The sequence below is a fragment of the Leopardus geoffroyi genome, chromosome A1, assembly GCF_018350155.1.
Source record: "Leopardus geoffroyi isolate Oge1 chromosome A1, O.geoffroyi_Oge1_pat1.0, whole genome shotgun sequence".
Lineage (NCBI taxonomy): Eukaryota > Metazoa > Chordata > Mammalia > Carnivora > Felidae > Leopardus > Leopardus geoffroyi.
In genome coordinates, this window is record NC_059326.1 from 36,712,666 (window position 1) to 36,728,696 (window position 16,031).

Genomic DNA, 16,031 nt, shown 5'->3' on the forward strand with positions numbered 1-16,031 from the left:
TTTGCTCATGTTACCTTGGTCTTCATGTGCCATGAATTTTGATCATGAATTCATGTCTCTGGGTTATTCTGTCTGGGAATTCTTTGAAGTATGGGCTTAAAGTAACTTCTCTCACATAGGATTGTGTTTGTTTCCACAGGTGCTAGAAGGTACTACCAACGTGAATAGATTTTCAAGTAAAATTTAGCTTGTGGTTTTGGACTACCCAGGGATAGAGCTTCTATTTCTAAATGCATGTGAGTATGGGCTCCATTCAGAACTAAGCGAGTAACTTCCCCATCTCACTTTGTCCATCAGGGCTTTTCTGAAGACCACTTACTGCTGTTGTTGTCTTATGGAAGTCCTAACTTCATTCACTTGTCTCTGACATAAAATTTTGCATTTTGCAAGCCCTAGGCTTTGCCTCCTGTGATGGGCTGTGATGGGTGACTGATTATATACTTTTAAGTTTGTGGGGGGCAGGGGATAGAGAAAAGTAAGTTTCTAAGGAATTTTGGAAGCAAGGCTTTCAGGACTTTGAGGGGCTAGCTGCTAAGATAAGGTTACTTTCGGTTTTAATGAACCATGAACATTTAGGCGCTAAGGCAGCCATGAGTTCCTTGAGGAAGGTCATGCTCGGCATGTTCCAGGTGTCTATCAGTGGGCAGCAAGCTGTAAGGAGATTTACTTTAAGCTCTGTGTCTCTTGCCTTTGTTTCCCTCATTAATGGGACCATTAAAACTCAGCATCAAAACCACCAGAGGTTAGCATATTCCCCCAGAACAGCACCCACTCTAGAGCTTGCTTACCTCTCCGGAAACACCCTTTCTACTTTTTTTCTGACATCAGCAGATTTCCTTTAACTTGCTATTAGCTCAGCCATGTGGTTAAAATGTTGGGGAAAGACTTTTAAACATATTTTTAGAAGGACTTTCTGGGTCTCTAGTCTGTTCTATTTATTCTTTTTTGTACTTTCTTTTTGTTTCTGGTTTCTACATTTTAATGATTACACCATTTCACAAAAGTATTACTTTAAAATAAAATAATAGTAGCTAATATTTCTTTTACTTAAGTGTCAGCATTTGGAGAAGGGCTCGATATGTGTAATCCAATTTAATGTTCATAACAACCCATCCTGATAGGTACAAAGATTATTTTCATTTCAAGATGGGGAAACTGAGGTCGAGAAAGGTTAATAATTTCCCCCAGCTCATACTGCCAGACTGTTTTGAAGCTGTACCTCAACTCATGGTGATCCAACTCCATTATAGGTTTTGTTCTTATTAGCTCCCACTTTTTATTGAAATATTTTGAACATATAGAAAAGTTGAAATAATAGTATTATGAACTTATACTCTCAATATTCAACTGTCTTAAACATTTTGTCATATTTGCATTCTCTCTCTGTGTACACATGTATTTCTTGCTGCAATATTTGAAGGCAAGTTTCAGATATGACACTACACCTCTCGATATTGAGACTTCATTTCAAAGTGAGCTTTTAGCTATCTTCAAAGCGGTCCCTTGGGTAAGTTCTTATTGCTTTTCCTGGCAATGGGGGGAAATTCTTTACTTGAGGGGAGGGATTCTGTTTTCTTTGAAATTCAGGGTTTAGCAAAGCACCTGGTACGGTGCATCAATGAATGGTCTGCCAAAAGAGGACCTAGGTAAATACAAGAGGAAAAAAGTTACCTAAGATAAGACATTTGTTCCAGGAAATGGCATGAAAAAGAACTACTTTGAAGGGGCTAGCCATCTTTCCCTGAGGTTCATGGTATAGCATCTCACCCTGAGAAGGAAAACAGAAAACATCTTTGTATATCTTTGTGTATGAGTAGTTATCTCCCTGGCATGCACAATTTTGTCCTCCAGCTAGATGGTGACTCCCTGGGTAAAGACTCTGTATCTAGCCAATTGTATGGTTCTTGGTACAATCAAATGAATGAATGAATTTATTCCAATGTACTGTTTATACAGCAAATGTAATTTCTACCTTCGTATTGTCACTCTTCTTGCTACTGAAGCTAATTCTTCTGATACTATTACTGCTTCTGGAACTATTACTATTTCTGCCATCAGTATCCCTCTGAGGAAAGCAGGGACAAGCGGGAGGTATTATTCCCATATTATAGCTGAGGAACATTTGTAGTGAATCGGTCTAAACTTGAATCTAGATATTCTAGCTCCAAGTCCGGTATTTCCTCTAGGCCATTCCTTTTGATTTAATATTTGCTGAGCTGTCACTATGTACCAGGAACTACTCTACAGGTTAAAGTAGTTAAGAAACTAAGAGCAGAAGCAGGATGTTTACAGAACTTCTGATTTCACTAACACCTGACATCCGTAATAGGACATAACCGGTATTAGTTGCTTTTTGAAACTCAAGCTATTACAAATAATTATGCACATACTAATAGAATACCAAATATACTTTTATATGAGCATAGATTAAGATATTTATAGGTATCACTTATGAAAATAAGTATTATTTATAAAATGTACTTTGTATGTAGATATATATAAAATGTGTGTGTGTGTGTTTGTGTATAGGCTGCAGTGACCTGTGCCTAGCTCTGCCTGCCCTCAAGGATGGGGAAGCAAGAGGTGAGGAAACTGATGGGTCAGGGAAGGTCTAAGGCTCCTTGGGGCTGAGATGGGAGATGAGGGCTAAGAAGGAGTGAAGGGATTGCCTTGAGTATCAGCTGGAGTCAGGCTCTCAGTTTTGGGGCTAGTAGGTGCCTGATGTGGGAGTTGGTTGTCAGAATACAGATATGGGGATTGTTTGCACACCTATTACCTCAACACACCAGCTACTGGGGTTCTGCGCATATAGAGGCATGTGTGGAACATTTGCTGAAGATGGCCCATGAAATGGCAGAGGAGCCAGTGAGTATTGTATTGAATGGTTTCAACCAACTGCTGTGTTCTAATCCTGAATCTATCCCTAGATTTATATTATCTTTCCTTTCTGAGAGCCTCCTGCCAATGGACAAACTGCTACTAGATTATTCTCCTCTGACCTCTAAATTGATGTTCGTGGTTTTTTCTTTTTTTTTTATTCATTTTTTTCTTTAACGTTTATTTATTTTTGAGAGAGAGAGAGAGAGAGAGAATAAGTGGGGGAGGGGCAGAGAGAGGGAGACACAGAATCTGAAGCAGGCTCCAGGCTCTGAGCTGTCAGCACAGAGCCTGACGTGAGGCTCGAACTCACGGACTGTGAGATCATGACCTGAGCCGAAGTCGGACACTCAACCAACTGAGCCACCCAGGCTCCCCTGATGTTCGTGTTTTTAAAGGAAGGCAAACATGATGAAGTTCAGAATCCATGTGACAAATCAATGCTTAATGGTGGTGATCTGGAATATTGGTTCAACATATTCCCTTGAAGACAGAAGATTTGTTCTGTTCTTGGATCTTTATGCTCACACTTGGATATGAATCCGTTACCTCTGGTATTCAGTAATTCTTTGTCTGATGTTTACCTCCCTTATCATCATCATCATCTACCCAGCTATTACACAGTTGCAAAGGAACACATATTTAGTATCAGGAAGTAAGTATAGGAACACTACATAACTGCTGAAAATCAACTGTAAATTGGCAGTTTTATTTCATGCAACATTCAGTCTTTTGGCAGTAACTATCTCTGTGTAATCTCTAGACTCTCCTCATCATAAGGAACTTTCCTGGCAAAAATATTATGAATAATATACATGAAATCTTTGAAAAAAAACCTTGGTAATGTCTGTAATTCTTTCTATTCTAGACTTCAAACTTCTTAGAGGAATATCAAATATGGTTGTAGCAACAAGTGTATTCTTAGTGGCATCCTTATTTTATTTTCAAGCAAAATGGAAGGAAACCAAAACACTGGCTCAAGTTCAGACCTTAAATGTATTAATGTAGAAATCACCCAGGGCATTCTAGATACTGTGCAAACAAATCAAACAGTAACCATCATCAAACAGTGAGGAAACAAGATGCATTGAGAAATCTTTTATTTAGGCTTTATCCATTTAGGAACCTATAGGCTTGATGCTAGGCATACTCCATGCAAGGTAAGAGTAATTGCATGCTATTTTAGGGGAGCGATCAGGTAGCCTTCTGGTGAAAAGTGGCGTCTTGGGACCCCAGGTTATTATTTAGTAGGGTCACACCAGCCAACGTGCTCATCTGCCTGCCACTCTTTATAACCATCTCCCCTGGGAAGGGAGTTAAGACGGAGGGTGGACTTACACCAAGCCTTGACTCTCACTGACTACAGGGTAGAGATGAGAGGATGCTGGAGAGTGAGGGAGAGAAAATAGAAACACACCACTGATTTTTAGATTTTGAGTGTTTGAAGTATGTTGGGAGGTGAGAGAGGCTAGGAATGTGGGCCTTCACAAAAGAACTTCATATGATTCTGTTACTTCTTTCTCAATAACTTGCAGACTATTTCACACTATGGAGTTGAAGGCAGGAAGCTCAATTTTGAATATTTGCTCTGCCACTGAATTCTGGGCTCTAGCTGAAAACTCCTCTCCATCTCCTACATTCGTTGTCTTCCCAGGTATGTGGAGAGAGCTCATCCACGTGGACCACTTCCCAAAGGAAATCAGCCCATGAGAAAAGACAGACTCTCTGGCCCCCTGACTGCCAACAGCATGAATCTCAGGGTGGAAACAAGCTTCGAGCAAAGCTTCTTCTGAGCCCAGTAGTATTCTTACTTAGAACATCTATTCTCCTTTATTGTTCAATCCTTGATTCAAAATGGCCTCATTTGTTAGCTTATTGTTTGTTTTCTGTCTGTGTACCTAGGACGTAAGCACCTGAGGGCAAAGACCATGGGGTGTTTGTTTGTTTTCTGGTTTTGTTTATATATATATATATATATATATATATATATACACATATATATGTGAGTATATATATATATATACACATATATATACAATACAATATATATATATACACATACATATATACATATATACATATATATACAATACAATATATATATATACACATATATATGTGAGTATATATATATATACATATATATACAATACAATATATATATGAGTATACATATATATACATATACACACATATATATGTATATATATGTATACTCATATATATATTGTTTTCATATATATATTTATATATCCACATATATTCATATATATTTCATATGTGTATATATATATATGTGTGTGTGTGTGTGTGTGTGTGTGTGTGTGTGTGTGTGCATAGCCTCTGATGTATCAAAGTTTGGGTGAACAAAGGAACAGATTTTTTTTCTATTATCTGTGCTTCACTTGGGCATCTTCCTTCAGTATTGTCACTTCCCTTTTCAATCCAGAAGAGCCGTGCTCTCTGCAGAGCTGGGGCCCTGTCACACTTACCCTGGCCACCCCCCACCCCAGCTCTGATGAATCTCCCCCCACCTGTGCTTTTTTGAGCTGTGCGAGCTGCTCTGGAAGACGTGTGAGGGCTTGGAGGCTGAGCTGGGCTGAGGTGAGCTGGGGCAGTGCCTATGACTGACACCCTAGTGTGGCCTGGAATGCTCTTCCCTTCCTGTGAACTGAGGAGCTAGCATGCTGCAGGAGGTGTCTCTCATCTTGCCCAGGCAGTGGAGTCAGCTATTTCCTGGGTCAATTCTAGCTCCATTTTCAATGTTTGTATTAAAAGGTTAATTGCTTTACACCTGCACATCCCCAGCCTGGCTTCTCCAAGAAAGCAAAACAGTGCAATGAAAGTTGTATTTCTACTCTAATATCATTTCGCTGCATCAAGTGCACAGAATCTCTTTATTGGAGGCCAAATGCACAATCCGTTTGAGAGACAGTTGCTCTTGGCAGCGAGTAGCAACTGCTTGTTCGGAAACCCTTGAAGACATTGCTCAGTCTTTGTGTTTACTGTGGGCTGGTAGAGGACGATTTCTTATTTTCTCAGAGCAGTCTTTAATGAGCACCGGGTGGCTTTTTGATGCTGCCCTCCCACAGACGGTGGGTAAAGGAGGTGCTAGGAATCATACATTTTCAATTGTAGAAGTATTTTGTATCGAACCCTGTCAAAAATAACACTGCCTTTGGGACACAGAAAATCCAATTTGATAGCAATGTTTCTGCTCTTTTCTCTTGGACACATTGTATCAGTTAGCTTATAGTCTTGGACCTCAGCTATTTTTCACCTGGAAAGTGATTTGGGATGGGGTTCTGGGCTGTTGTTGGTGATGGCTTGCAAAACTGTATTTATAAGCAGTCTTATCCTAAAATGACCCAACTTAACACCTAGCAGTTTAAAGGGTAGGGAGAAGAAAGGAGGAAAGTAATTAGTCCATATGCTTTTCTTGAAAACTCTCCGTGTGCATAAAGTACTCAGGAATTTCATGAGGATGCTCCTCCATCAACTGTTCTGTACCCCAAACATCCTTGGAAAAAGAAAAAGAGGAATTTGGGGGGCTGCAGGGGAGGTTCTTGTACCTGGAATTTCTACTCTCTAAACTGGAGACAGATGATGGATGAGGGATTGTTTTCCCAGACAGAGATCTCATCATGAGTTTGTAAATAGTCACTCATATGATTTGTTCATTAATGTATGAGGAAATTGGTTCATTAATGTATTCAACATGTATTTAAGTGTCTACTGTGTGTTGAGCAGGACTAAACAGAATAAGACCTGGGTCTTGTCCTCAAGATCTTATAATCTAGTGGGGGATAGAGACAACAAAACATTATAAAGACTAATTCAGATATGTACAGATACAATGTCATTTTGGGGCAATGTTTCTTAGCCTTTTTTACTATTATTATTATTATTATCCTCTGTCCCAAAAGAGCCTTTCTAGACAGTTTTTATCTCAAAAACTCCTTCCCACATTAAATTTTAATACATGTGTTGTGTATCTGTTTAAGTACTAATGTTTTATCTGTGTCTTACATAAAAAAGGGCAAGATTTTTTGCCCATTTGGGTGTGATGTCACCTCCATTGAGAATGTATGTCCTAAAGAAAGGAGAAGTCTTTTCTCACTCAGGAAAATCCAGTAGGAGCTTATAGAAGAGGGACGTGTTACCTAACGTGTTAAAAGATGAGTAGGCATACTTTTAGGTAGAAAAAAGGATAGCAGTGTGAAAATGAAAGCAACATGTGCCAAGGTGCAGAGGCGTGAAAAGGGACCATTTAGCATGCGGCATGCATGGGCAGAAATAAACCTCTTTTAAGCTGCATTCTGTTCAAGGTGCTGCTTACCTGACTTGCCTATCATGTGCACCAAGATATTGATTATAATTGGCAGGTTATGCCCAGTCCAGTTAAGTATCTTAACAGTATCTCAAAATATTCTTACTCATGTGAATTTTTTTGGACAAAAAAGAATTGATCAAGAATGTTTGTGTTTGAAATCTGGCATAAAAACTATGTTTATTACATAAAAATCCATGAAAAGTGTGTGTAGGGGGAGAGAGGTAGGGCACAGAGGATTTTTCAGGCTGTGACACTATTCTACATGGATACATATCATCACATATTTGTCCAAACCTATAGAATATTCACTCTCAAGAGTGGACCCTAATGTAAGCTATAGACTCTGGATGATAATTATTTGTCAATGTAGGCTCATCAATTGAAACAAATGCTTTAGTGGGGATGGTGATAATGGGGGGAGGCTATACATGTGTGGGAGCAGGGAGTTCATCGGCATTCTCTGTACCTTCTACTCAATTTTCTGTAAACCTAAAACTATTCTAAAAATAAATTAAGTCTACTTTTAAAAAAATCCTTAAAAGCTGTAACTAGAGTAAACTTGTACTTTGTGTGGCTAAGGGTCTAATTATAAGAAGCATGAATTTGGGGTCAAACAGAGTTAGGGTTCAAATTCCAAATACATCAATTAAATTGGAAATTGAATAACCTTGAGTAAACAGCATCCCTCAATTTCCACATCTGTAAAAAGGGGGGAAAATCTCTATCATAGATGTATTATGAATACATGCTTACACACTCTTTAAAAATGCCACCTGGGGGAGAGTGGTGCAGAAAGCCTCCCATTTAGCAGGACATTAAGAATACTTAGTGAGAGGTGAACTGACATCTTTGGAGAGTTCTGTGGGTAATTTTCTGTAAGTCAGAAAGGAGAATGGGAAATTCTGCCGTTGAAAGAAACTTCCTGAATTTAGCAGGGATAATAGGAATTCCAGAAGTCCATTTAGAAGTCAAGGGGGATAATGGGGATTTAATGGCGATAATGAAGAAGGGGTCAGATGGTGGTCAGGTAGTCAGATGAGACAAAGTGGATGTGGTTACTGTAATAAACAGCAGAGGTAAAAATAGTAACAGTGTGGTTTGATCTATTTTGGCATTGGCTAATCAATCATGGTGTCCTTTGGACAGAAATCAATGGGCAGTCTACTAAAATTGTACTTGATTAAAATAAGTGAAGATCTCTGTATCTTGCAAACAGTAGTCTTGACTTTGGTCACCATGGAAGGGTTTGCAGTCCTTCAATTGTTTCCTGGATGGAGCCAGTTCACAGATCAAGAGCCCCTTATATGAAGGGGAGACTAAGTCCCTTTGAGGAAAATCCTGCTATGAAGCCAAAAATTATACTGTAAATCTTTCTTTTTAGATTTCCTTGAAGTGACCATGGTACTTACCTGGTGTCTGTGCACTGGGGAAGGAGAACTAACTAGACTTTATGGTTTTGAACTGACCCTAAATCTTGGAGACTCAAAACATCTCCATGGTCCACCTATAAGATTAAGGGCTTGGGGAGTTCAGATAATTAATGGAATCTTGGCTTGTGCCCATCTCAAAGTGGGCCAGTTGGTTCCCAAGTCTATCTTGTGGTTATTTTTTCAAGTCTGGAATTTATAGTTATAGGAGACATACTTAGCCACTAGGAGAATTTCCACACTAATTTTCTGACCCATTAAGAAAGGACTGTTTTGGTAGGAAAGATTGCATGGAAGCCACTAGGAAGGCCTGTACCTCCAACTAAAAGTATATTGCATTCTTACAAGGAATGCTGAAATTTGTGCCTTGATCAAAAAGTTGAAGGATGCAAGCATGGTCATTCCTACTACATCCTGATTCAATTCACCTATTTCGTTTTTGCAGAGGATAGATGGATCTTGGATCTTAGAGAATGACGATGGGATTTTTGTAAACTTAAGGAAGTGGTGAATCAAATTCCAACTGCTGTTCCAGATGTTTCCCTTGCTGGAGAAAGTCAATACCTCTGGCACCTGGTATGCAACTTGGGTAGGCTGTGGGCCCTAGTGATCCACCCAAACTCTAATGTAGGTGTTGCGGTGATTATTTTGAGGATGTGATTAGATAGCCAGTTGACTTTCAGAAAGAGAAATTATTCTAGATAACCTGGGTAGGTCTGATTCAATCAGTTGGAAGGTTTCAAGAATAGAACTGAGGCTTCCTTAATGAAAAAAAAAGTTCTTCCTACAGATAGCAGCATCAGTCCATGCCAGTTATGCTATGGGTTTGCAACTTGCCTAGCTAGCCTTCCTAAGCATAGAAGCCAATTGCTTGCCATCAATCTCTTAATATATATCTCCTACTGGTTCTGTTTCTCTGGTTTAACCCTGACTGATATAGCAACTGATGTAATGAATGCCTTTTCATTGTATGTTTTAATAAATATTATCAGAAGCAGTTTGCTTTCAATACACGAAGTCATCAATACTCCTTCAGTGTACTACCTCTGGATTAAAAATCTCCAATTTTCTGGTATAATCTTGTCCATGGGGACCTTGATTTCTTCATTATTCTATAAGACACCATGCTGCTCCACTAATTTGATGATATCATGCTAATTGGACTAGTGAGCAAAAAGTAGCAACACCTCTAGACATCTTGGTAAAACACACGCCAAACATAGGGTAGGAAATAACTGCCCCCCAATTTAGACGGCCTTCTACTTTGTGAGAGTTCTAGGCATCTCATGGTACGTTGACATATCCTTTCTAAATTGAAGGGTAAGTTGCTGCTTGTAACCCCTTCCTACAACAATGATAGTGGCATAGCACCGAATGCATCCCTTTGGATTTTTGAAGGCAACATACACTCATTTGGGCCTGATGCTCAGACCCATTGATCAAATAACTTGAAGAGCTGTCAGTTTTGAGGAGCTTCAGACAAGAGAAACTCGGCAGCTTGTTGAAAGTGCCAAACTGCTCTGCCACTTAGGCTCTATGACCCAGTAGGTCCCTTTGATGGTACATGAAGTGAATGTGGCAGAGAGGGATGTTTTGTGGAGCCTTTGACGGGACACCATAGGTGACCGCCAAAACAGACCTTTCGAATTTTAGATGAAAGCAATGCCACCTTCTACAGATAACTATTCTTCTTTTGAGAAACAACTTCTGGCTTCCTGCTGGGCTCTATACTTGAAAATGGACCACGAAGTAACCATCATAAACTGCTTGTTACCTGACTCAATAAGATATAATGTTTAGCAGCATTCCATCATCAAGTATAGGTGATATATGTGAGATCAGGTTCAAGCATATCTTGAAGGCTCAAGAAAGTTGCATGGGTGAGTGGCCCAGTTGCCCATGGTCTTCACTCCTGACACATTGCTGCATCCCCCTCATGGGAAGCTCCCCATTAACTGATGACCGAGAAAGAAAAATCAAGGCCTAATTTACAGATGGTTCTGCACAGTATGATGGTATCATGTGGAAGTAGACAGTGACAGCACTCGAAATCCTCTCTGGGATATCTTTGAAGAATAGTGGTGAAGGGAACCCCCCCCCCACCCCCACCCTGCCACCAAGGCAGAATTTTGAGTACAACCCCTGTCTTTTTTTCCTTTTTCTTGGGAGATGAGATGGTCAGAGGTAGGTAGAGATCTACATTATTTCAGGGTAAGTGGCTAACAATTTGGCTTGGTGGTCAGAGGCTTGGAAGGAACATGATTAGAAAGTAGGTAGCTAGGAGATCTGGGAAGAGATTTGTGGAAATACTCTCTCCAAAACAGTACAAGGAGTTTTATGTTCCATATGAGTGCTCATTAAAGAAAAACCTGAGTAGAGAAGGATTTTATTTGTCAGGTGGAAAAATGGCCTGTTTTGTGGATGTTAGACCATTTTCCCAGACACCCCCATTCTTTCTCATGAGCTCATGAACAAATGGCTATGGTGGCTGGGATGGAGGTTATGCATGGGCTCAGCAACATGGACTTCTACTTACTAAGACTTATTTGTCTACAGCCACTGCTAAATGTCCAATATGCCAACAGAAAACATCAACCCTGAGCCACTGATTTGTCACCAGTTTCTTGGGGGAACCAGGCAGCCACTTGGTGACAGGTTGATTATACTGAACCACATCCATCTTGGAAAAGACAGCATTTTGTTCTCATCGAAATAGACACTCTGCATGTGGATTTGCCTTCCCTGCTTATAATGCATCTGACAAATCTACCATCCATGGATTTGCAGAATGCCTTATTCATGTCATGATATTCTACAAACCATTGCTTCTGACAAAGCAACTCATTTTAAAGGAAATGGGCTTGTGCTCATGGAATTCGCTGGTCTTACCACATCTCTCTCCCCTATAGGAGCTTATATGATGGGATGGTGAAATGTCCTTTTGAAGACTCAATTATACCACTCTGAGGGTAATAAAACTTTGTGAGTATGGGGTTATGTTCTCCAGAATATGGAGTATTCTCTGAATTACTGACCTACATATAGTGCTGCTTCTCTTATTTAACATTGAAAGAAAGTTTGTTCATCAGCAGTCACCTGGCAACTTAGTGTTTCTCACACTAGTGAAACAATAGGCAATAAATGAATACATAAATACATAAAGAGAAAAAAAAAGAAAGAAAAGAAAAAAAGAAGTGGTTACTATATTGGGGTAATTTATATCATCCAGAAAATAACTATTACACAATTGGCCAGAGAAGTGTACATATGGAATGCTGAAGATTCACAGGGCCACCTTTTAGTACTCCCATGTTCTGTGATAGAAACCATGAGAAACTGCCCCAAACTGACAGAGCCTCTTGAAATGAAAGTCTCTGTCACTCCACAGGCAAGGAACCATGACCAGCAGACATTCTTGGGGAGGACAAAATCAACATAGAATAGGTAGTAGAAGGACAGCAAATACCAGTATGACTATGGGACCAGTTATAGAATTTGTAGAGGTATGTGTTTTTTTACTTGCTTTTATATAAATATATTTGTATATGCAATTAACCAATGAAAACATTTCTTTTTCCCTCTTCCCTTCTCTTTCCTGGTGACAGGTTGATTACTGCAACAACTTCTTCTTCCACTAACTAATATACGGTTAATAGTGGTTAATTTTATATCTCAGGATTTAAGTTATAAGATATCAAAGTGAGCATGTGACTCAGGTAGAAAAGGAATAAATTTACCTAGAGATGGATTAAATATATGTATTCTCTTTTGGAGAGAGGGTTAGCAGTTTTTGTGTGACATTTGCATTATATTAAGTAGAAACATATTTTTGCCTTTGCCATCTTTATCTGAAAGTTAAGTATGCCTGAAAGAGTTGTATGTGGATGCTAAGTTGAAAGGGTTGAAAAGTCCTGGATTGTGCTATTATCAATTTAGGAACTACGTTTTCTAGAATCCCTTGAATGGCTACATTAGAAGTGCCCCAAAGGGGAACTTGCACAAGATTTAGGAGGTAGAAGTGAATCAGTGGTCATTGCTTTTGGAAGGTTGTAGTGCTCAGATACTGTGACCATCAGATGTGAAGGTGTCTAGTGGGTCTCAGCTGGTCTTCACTCTGTTCCATGTCTAGCTCATCTTCCTAACTGTTGGCCTTGCTGACCACCAGTGGCCCCAGGCCAACCACCAGATGCTTGGATGTGAACCCACACAGGTGGTAGCTGCACAGAAACAACAACTTCCATAGATCCCTCCGTGAGCTCCTCCTTTGTGGTCCTAATTTGGCAGCTAGAAATGTTGGTTTTTTGGATTTTTCCACAAGCTCCAAACTACCAACCCACACTACCTAGGTAGCTGACTAGTAACTCTTGCTCTGACCCTACAAATTTTACTTCCTCAGCATTTCTTACATAAGCATAAATTCTAATTTCCATAATAGATTTCTTTTAAACATTTTTTTATTTACTTATTTTGAGAGAAAGAGAGAGAGAGAGCATGGGGGGGGGGGAGGGACAGAAAGAGAAAGGAAGAGAGAATCCCAAGCAAGCTCTGCTGACAGCACAGAGCTTGACATGGGGCTTGGTCCCACAAACTGTGAGATCATGACCTGAGCCTAAATCAAGAGTTCATGCCTAACCAACTGAGCCACACAGGCGCCCCTCTATAATACATTTCTTCTTCCCATATTAGTCATCATGTCTCTTCTTGAGTGACTGATTTCTGAATGATTATCTTCCTCAAGGACATTGATATTACAATTGTCTCCTCTCTCTTCTGCATCATAAATGATCTCCTCTTGAGTAGATCACTCCCACAGGCAAACAAATATAGTTTTATTCCATTTCAACAACAAACAATTACCCTTAATTCTACATCCCTTTTCAGCCACCACCATATTTATTTGCTTCCAGTTATAGCAAAGTTCTTTAAGACATTTATCTATCATCAATGTGTCCAACTCCTATCCTTTGTTTTCTCTTCCGAAATTCATTTCAATCGGGTTTCCCTCAACACTTTCTACTGAAATTGATTTCTCAAGTTCCCCAGTGGCTCTCCCAATGTTAATTTCTGTTTTTTTTTAATGTTTATTTATTTTGAGAGACAGAGAGAAAGAGATAGAGAGTGAGCAAGATGAACAGGGGAGGGGCAGAGAGAGAGGGAGACACAGAATCCAAAGCAGGCTCCAGCCTCTGAGCTGTCAGCACAGAGCCTGACGCGGGGCTCGAACACATGAACTGTGAGACCATGACCTGAGCCAAAGTCAGACACCAACTGACTGAGCCACCAGGCGCTCCTCCCAACGCTAATTTCAACAGGCCATTCTAATCCCTCACATTACTTCACCTGTCAATTGATAATTTTTTCCTTCTTGCAACCCTTTCTTCACTTGGCCAAGGTCTCTGTCTCTGTCTCTGTTTCTGTCTTTCTCTTTCTGTAGAACAGATTGTTTCTTTTCAATCTCTTCTTCTGTTTATTCCTTACTTTTCCAAACTTTATTGGTGGAGTGTCCCAGAGGTTGATTGTTGAACTTTTTTCTTCTTTTTTTACTCTCACCTCTTAGGTGAGTACATTTACTCCCATGGCCCCATTTAATTTCCTGTGTGCTGATGATGCCAAAATTTAAACAGGCCTCAATCCTGGTCTTCAGGATTCTATCTTCATTTGGATGTCTACCAAGAACTTAATATGTCCAAAACCAAATTCCTAACCTTCTTAACCATCCCCAATTCTGTTCCTTCCACAGCTTTCCCTCTTCAGTAAATGACCACTTCAGACTTTCAGATGCTTAGACAAAAAACCTGGAGCCATCTTGACTTCTCTGTTTCACAGCCCATCTTAGAGGCATCAGCAAATCCTGCCAGCTCTACCTTCAAAATACATCTAGAATCCAATCTCTTCTCACCACTGCTGCCACGGTGGTCTAAAGTGCCATCATATCTTGCCCGAATAATTGCCATCAACTCGTAATTATTCTTCCTGGTTCTGCCTTTTCTCTCCTCCTGATCTATTCTCAGGGTAGCAGTTAGAGCCTGTTAACATGAAAGAATCATCATGCCATTCTGCTGTGGAGTTTTCAGTGGCTTCTCATCTCATTTAGAGGAAGATCTCAAATCCTTACAAAATCCTTTAATTACTGGAACAATCTACTTTTATCTACTTCTCTGTCCTAAAATCTCTGGCTCATTCCATTCTAGTACCACTGGACTTTGTGACATTTTTGAACACGTTAACATACTTTTGCCTCAGAGACTTCATACTTAGGTCCTTCTTGGAATGCTATTTCCCAGGTATCAACAGTGCTTGGGTTTCTGTCCAAATGTCCCTTAATCAATGAGGCCTTTCATAATCACTTTATTTAATGACCACCTTATTTATTTATTTATTTCTGTTTTTTTTTTTAACGTTTATTTATTTTTGAGACAGAGAGAGACAGAGCATGAACATGGGAGGGACAGAGAGAGAGGGAGACACAGAATCTGAAACAGGCTCTAGGCTCTGAGCTGTCAGCACAGAGCCCGACGCAGGGCTCGAACTCACAGACTGTGAGATCATGACCTGAGCCGAAGTCGGACGCTTAACCGACCGAGCCACCCAGGCGCCCCTATTTCTGTTTATTTTTGAAAGAGAGAGCATGCGCTTGCACACCTGAGCAGAGGAGGGGCAGAGAGAGAGGGGAACAAAGGATCTGAAGTGGGCTCTGTGCTGACAGCAGAGAGCCCAAAGAGAGGCTCAAATTCATGAACCATGAGATCATGACCAAGCCAAAGTCTGACACTTAATCAACTAGGCCACCCAGGTGCCCCCAATGACCACCTTTTTCAAAGAACAAGTTCATACTCTGTGCATTTCCTAACCCGTCTGACTGTACTTTTCCTCCATAGAATGTGTGTGTGTGTGTGTGTGTGTGTGTGTGTGTGTGTAAAATATCCAATATATACAAAGGAAATAATATACCCAATATTATCCAATATCCAATAATATATCCAATATTGTATCCATTATTTTTAATCCTAGAACATGGGAGTAGTAAAATGTGCATTCTGAAGATCTCCTGCATTCCACACATACTCTTCTCTGACCCAATTGTGTAATATTTATTCTCTTGATAGTCCAGTACAGAAACAACTTCCTCTCCTCTCCTTCTTCTTTTTGCCTTTCAGTTCATTGGCAGTCAGATGATTTGTCTTTGTTTATAATTTGTTTTTCTTTTGGAATGTGAGTCCCCCCCACCCCAGAATGTGTGCAGCTCCCCTTTTCTCCCAAAGGACATAGTTTTTACAAAATAGACTTTATTTTTTAGAGCAGTTTTAGGTTCACAGCAACGTTGTGAGGGAGATCCAAAGATTTCCCATATACCCCCTGCCCCCACACATGCAGAGCCTCCTCCATTATCAACA